We start from the raw sequence: 6,949 nt of genomic DNA on the forward strand, positions 1-6,949 counted from the left end.
GTTACGTGTCGAGGAATGCTCAACCCTAACCCAACGGGTTTAGAACAATTTTTTTAATTTTTTTTTGGTTTTTTTTTATTTCCCAATATAATGTAATAGTATAAACTAATTCCTTATATACATTGGTTTAAAAACTATTTCCCACAATACCATCCACGTAGGCTAGGTTTCAAGGTTCGGTATTTGCAAGTATAAAACCGCTAACATTGTTGGCGGTTTTAACTAATATAGAACCTCTACTGGTATTAGAGGTTTTATGCATAGAACCTCTATTGGTATTAGCGGTTCTTTACGTAAAACCTCTAATACCATTAGCGGTTCCATATAAAGAGTCGCTAGTGATAGCTAAAGTAGAGTATCTATGCATAGAAACTCTAATGGTATTAGCGGTCCTATCTCTATTGGTATTAGCGGTTTTATATAGAACCTCTATTGGTATTAGCAGTTCTATATATAGAACCTCTATTGGTATTAGACTATTAGCGGTTCTATATATAGAACCTTTATTGGTATTAGCGTATCTATACTATCAAATTCCAAACCTAGGAACCGATCCTATGTGGATAGTATTGTATAGTTTTTAAACCGACTTATATAGGGAATTAATTTGTATTTTAGCATTATTTAAGGAAATCACTCAATTTTTCAAGCTTAGTTTGCTATTTTTTCCAATTTTTTAATTGAATATTTTCACCATACTCCGTATTATTTTTAGCCATTACACTACATAATTTAAATCGTCACCATTTCACTGAAGCACATCAAATTCAACTAATAAAAAATGATAATTTAAAAATAAAACTTTTAAACATCTCAAAATTTAATGAAGAGACCAACATAATTATATATGTGGACTATAATATCTTTGACATAATGCACACATAAATCTAATTATTGTGATCACTTGAATTCAGCAACAAGATTACTTAGAACCTAAACCGGTAGTCCAAATTATCTTATTAGGCGTGATTTTCAATTTCATATTCCCAATAAAACATGCAATATATGTGATCAAAACAAATAGAAATAAATTAAATAAGCATGCATGAAAATATTGGAAGCAACTCAATAATAATTATAGAAACGAATTAAAGCATTCTAAACATGATACTAAATATTAAGGGCATGTTCGATAAAATATAGCTGTGAAGGTAGCTGTAGCTGTGGAGGCAGCTGTTAGCTGTGTAGGTAGTTGTTAGTTGTCAACAAGCTGTTAGCTGTGAAGATAAATAATTTAGATATGAGTGTTCGGTAAAGTAGCGGTTGACTAGCTGTTATGTATTAAAAATTAATATTTTATTTTTAATACTATAGATTAAATTTTCAACAGTACAACTACCTCAAAAGGTATCTCTAATTCCAAAAGCTAATCTTTCTAACTTTTCATAAAAGCTACCTTCACCACTAAAACTACCCTAACCACTACTTTGACAAACACTCACATTTTTTGTTAAGTAGTGGTTTGACCTATAAGCTACCTAAAAGCTACTCAAAAGCTAGTGCCGAACACGCCCTAATTAATAAAATCCTAGGCATGATACGTGATTAATATAACGCCTAAACTTGATAATAATAATTAAAATAAACCCTAAACATGATGCTAGCAAGAATAAATAGTGTAGAATTAATTAAACGAAGGAATAATTAAATATACTTACTTCGATTGCGAAACCTTGCAACTACATCACTAGTAAACCGTTAGTAAACTTGAATAAGGAAATAAAAATTAAAAAAAAACAAAATTAAATCAAAGAAAACAAATTAAATTGAGTTTAGATTAAAACCCCCAGGGTTTATGATCAACCTTTCACGTTGTACGTGGAACGCCAATAGAGCTTCGAGTGAAGTATTGATGTCTAGGAGCAATGGGATTATTTTGAAAGAGATTGAGAGATTAAGAGATTGAGAGAATATGTTATGAGCAGAAAACGGTATCCGTAACCCACGAAAGGCCACGGTATTTATAGAAAAATAAACTGAAAAAATAAAAATTAAATCGTCTAAATCAAAAAGTTCATCCCGACACCTCTGGATCATCGCGTGGCGATGGTCTGCATCGCACCACGATGCAAATCGTCACGATGCGATGCAATTGCCGCCACGCTCCAGTATCAAGTTTTTTTAGTTTTATTAAAATCAGTCTTTGTATGTCCCGATTTATAACAATTCATCTAATTTAATACGATTTCGAACGCATTTAGACCCTTAGAAGTTTATTTCAAACTCAAATTACTTTATTTTGATACTTTTTTAGAAAACTAAGTGGAGAATAAGAATAAGAATAAGAATAAGAATCAAAATAAGAATAAAGATTAAAACAAATGGATTGGGCGACTTACGATTTAAATAAATATGTTTTAGAATAAATTAAATGGATGGATCTTAAAAATAAATTAAGTACTCCTTTATTCCAATACTTAACCCGAACCAAATGGCAATGAAAGGTTTCCCTTATCATTGGGTTTCGACAATCAACACTTCAAAAAGTTAGACAACCTAAAATAAATTACATCAAAAGCTTAATTTAAGCTAAGTTACCTCAGCCAACAAGTCATTCATGCAGTCCATGTTTGGCGACTCTAGCCCTTTATGGGCGCCTTCTTAGTTTTTGAGACGGCCTTCAGCATATTTTTGTCAAATTGTTGCACATCTGTCCTTGAAGGGATGACATCTGCAACACAACCAACATGGCATAAGTAGGAGCAATAAGATGAGCTTATAGACGGTGCGCTGCCGGTTGAGTCGGGTGATACAGGAAAATGCTAATAGGACTTGACCCAGCAAGGGAAAGGCATCATAATAGACTTGGTACCTTGAGGAGCCTAGGAGGCAACTAAGGCGACAGTTACTTTAGGATCATGCCTGTTGTGGCTGAACCGAAAGTAGCACCGATTGCATGCTACCCTTCGTCGCCTTAACGGGCAATCGACTCAATTTCCTCAACACTTTCGGACTCGAGAGACTTGCCTCCACTTCCTATTGATTTATTGGCCTTCGAAATTTGCTAGGTCTCACTGTGATCCTTTACAACAATTTCTGGACGGATTGAGGAGGCGGCCGTGGTTTGGGGCTCCCTTCCTGCATACCAATATTAAACAAGTTAGACAAAAATAGTGAGGCGGTAATCTACCGTCTGCATGCTGAGGAAATTTATAAATATCACGTGACTAAACATGCCGCCTGATTATACAATTATTTATAGCTTTCCATTTTTTGAGATGTCATTCTCATGTAGATGCTAGAGGCTGAAACCTTGGGCGTTTTGTTTGTCGGCAAACTAGCCATTGCCTCCTCTGCAGTACAACAGCCGAATATGAGAAAAAAAAAGGGTCAAGTATGCAGAAATATAGTGCAACCCACTTCTGTCAAACTGCTTTAAGAGAAATGTGAGTTATAAATTAAACGTTTAATTGTAAATTCCATGTAATTTCATCATATAATGACTCAGGGCATAACTCGAACCCATATACTAGTTTCATATTGAAAAACGAACATTACCAATTCAGTCAACCATATGAGATCTCATATTTGAGTTTGTAATCCCCCATATTTTCAAAATAAATTATTATATTTCTTTATTATTTAAATAAATATTTTACTTTGTTTTCATTAAATAAATTATTATATGCAAAATGTATTTGAACTTTATTAAATTAATAAGTACTAATCTAATTAAAATTCTCTAATCTATACACCAATATACTTTATCAATGATGTTGGTAACCCAAATATAAATAAAGAGAGCTTAAATTTCTATTCTAGCCCAAATACAATTCCTACTCCCACTTGATTTTGAAACCAAGCTTACAAAACATATAAAACCCCAAGCCCTAATTTTTCCCCTCACTTTCTTTTCTCCACTCTCACGTACACCACAAGAAGAAAAAAAACCCCAAGCTTGGAGCCGAGCTGCTGTCCAACACCTGCACCGCCGCTGCACCACCGCTGCCCCACCGACGCGCCACCTGCCGCACCTCCGGCCACCAGCAGCCCTCCTTTGTGATAGTAATTGCACTCCTCCCTTTTTTCTCACTTCTCTTAGCTTGCTTTGTTATCTTGATTTAAAGTTTCAATCTTTATTTGATTTTGATTCTAAACTATTGTTATTATAGTTTGATTTAATACATAAGTAATATAAGATTATGAATTTATGAGCTTTAGCCTGTTTAATTTATTATTGAAATTTTCAGATTACATATGTTGTATAATTTAGGGTTTAAACATTGATTTTTCATGTTTTAGGGTTTGAAAACATGTTAATCAAGTTATCTAATTATACTATGATTAATTTACGTTAAAGTATAATTATTTTGACTATGTATAAATTTTCAGATTATTAAAGTTTTGATTTTTTATGAGTAAGTTATATAAATTTCATGTTTTTATGCTTCTAAGCCTACAAAATAATTATTGTGCGTATTTTATGATTAAAAAGCTTTGAACTTGAAATTACAACCTCAAGTATGAATTTTCAGATTTGTATACTTTTAATTTGAAGCTTCTAATTGCACTAAATTAATATATATTTGGGTTTTTAATACACTAATAACTTGCTATTTGATGATAATTTCAAGTAATGATGCTTATAGGGTTATTTTATATACTTAAACTAAATTTTTAGATTTATTTACTTACTCTAAAGCTGCTGGAATTTCATGTTATACACTATATTTTCATGATTTAAACATATAAACTTATAGTTGGGATGTCCTATTGTTAATATTGACTAATAGGAGAAATTTAAAGGCTTTACTTGGTTGGTTTGAGAGGTTTTAAGGTAAGTTAGTATTGCTGTAAATTTAGTTGTTTGGGTTTTGATTGAAATCTTATTGTTTGGTTTAGGAGAGGACTTTATAAAGGTGATTTCTAGTTGGTTAAGTGGCCCACCAATTGGTTTATTCAAGGTACGTACGAGTTACGAAACCTTGCCTTTAGAAGCATGTTTAGGAATGAAACAAGAACTTAGTAGCATGTATAGTGAAGACTGGGAATAATTGTGTTATACATTGTGAATTCCGAATGATGTGCACTATTTTACTTGGAAAATATTATTTATGCATTAACTTTGCAAGGTGCGATTAGAGGCAAAGGTATGTAAGTAAGTGGAATGATTTGTTTATTACTCATTCATGATTATTGAAATAGGATGAGTAAAGGAAGAATTCAAGTCTTATAAGACGAGGTTAAGGTTTTGGGGTGCCCTATGCACTCAAGGTGTTTATACACCGAGGTAGTTAAAGGAATAAATAATAAATGTTGTTTGTCACTAATAAATCAAGAAATGAAATTGGAAACTTGTTTTACTTGATTGAATTGATATTGGATTGATTGTATTGTTTGCATATGAATCATCACCAAGTCTAAACCTGTAAATCACGTAAAGTGCAAGATGGATGAGCAATAAAACTCTGGGTTGGTGCACTTCTGGAGTAATGACAATCAGGGGTTGGGGTACACGGGGTATTAGCCGTGTACTTTTCTCGAGGCCGTCTGATCTATGAGTCTCTTATTTCAAATATTATTTTTTCGTTGAAAACTAGAAGATAGGTGAGATCTCATACTAACTACGGTCACGGAGTCGCGCCCGAGGTCTTTGGATGTTAATTGATGTTTCCAAAAGGAGGCATGGGGTTATTCTTTATTGATGTTCCAAATAGAGCATGGGTTGGACAACCTTGTCTATTGCTTAATCCAAAGAAATAAATAAAATGAGTTTACTACTATTAACTAGTGAAGTCTTAATAAAATTAATAATTGAGCCGTGTGTTGAGTCTATAATTTAATGATGCATGATGATTGATTATTAGTAGCATGTTATGGATTTCTTATTTGTTTCGCAGCTCGTATGTACTCAGCTTTGCTGATTGCGTGCTTTTGTGTGTGTTTTTCTTTGGTCATGGCCTTCGCCTTTCAATGACCCTGTGACGATCCAATTTTTACACTTGTAATATTGGGGAGCGGATTAATCACAGGTTCTTACACATGCAGCATTCGCATCAGGGTTGTGGGATTTTGAGTGGAGAGTTAGTCATTGTTCGCAGTTTATTTTCTTTTGCAAGTTTGAATTTATTTAAAATCGGTTTTATTTTTATACAATTTCTTCTAGTTTGGATTTTGAATAAGGGCCTTAATGGTTCCAACTTGTAACACTTAATTTGGTTTTATTCGTTAGTTTTGAAATTTATTTATAACTGTTTTAGTTTTCTGCTGCTAATTTCTAAAATAGCCTTAATGTTTGAACACGTGGTGGTAGCACGCCAGTAATTCTCTTGAATTTTGTTCAGGTTATTCACAGGTTTAAAGAGAGAATTATTGGGGTGTTACAGAGTTACTCCTTTCATTTCAAATAATTGATGCACTTTGACTTTTATCATAACATTGTCTACCTGTTTAAAAATAAAAATCAAGTAATTGTAAATATCTATTAAGTCAAAATATATGCAACTAAATATTTGGTGCAAAAAAAGGGAAGCAATCAAATCCTTATGCATTTCCTTTCTTGCATCATTAAATAATTAATTCCAACAATTATTTTTATTTCTTTTACTCTTTCAACTATAACAATGAGACTCTTTCTCAATTTATCACCAAATTACTATCATTCACATGGCCAGATTCATGGATTCTCCACTGCTCTTATTCACCCTTGTACTCGTCCTGTTAGTTGTGGGTACATCATCTCTAATTGCTAATAAAGATGATCGAAAGGCAAGTTATGACTTTCTTTTTCCTACTAAACTATTAATCATCTAGTTATGTCATATCATTATAACAATGCACCATGCTATTGTACACTTAAATTGTTGATTTAGCGCGGCTTTTTTAGTGTAGGTTTATATTCACTATAAGAAAATTACCTTTTCGTAGCGATTATTTTAACCTTTAGTATCGATTGTAATTGTTACAAAAAGCTTTCCCAATGAATGGTCATTCGATACAATATTCGCCG

This window comes from Chenopodium album, chromosome 22 (genome assembly GCF_948465745.1).
Source record: "Chenopodium album chromosome 22, dcCheAlbu1.1, whole genome shotgun sequence".
In the NCBI taxonomy this organism is placed as follows: Eukaryota; Viridiplantae; Streptophyta; class Magnoliopsida; order Caryophyllales; family Amaranthaceae; genus Chenopodium; species Chenopodium album.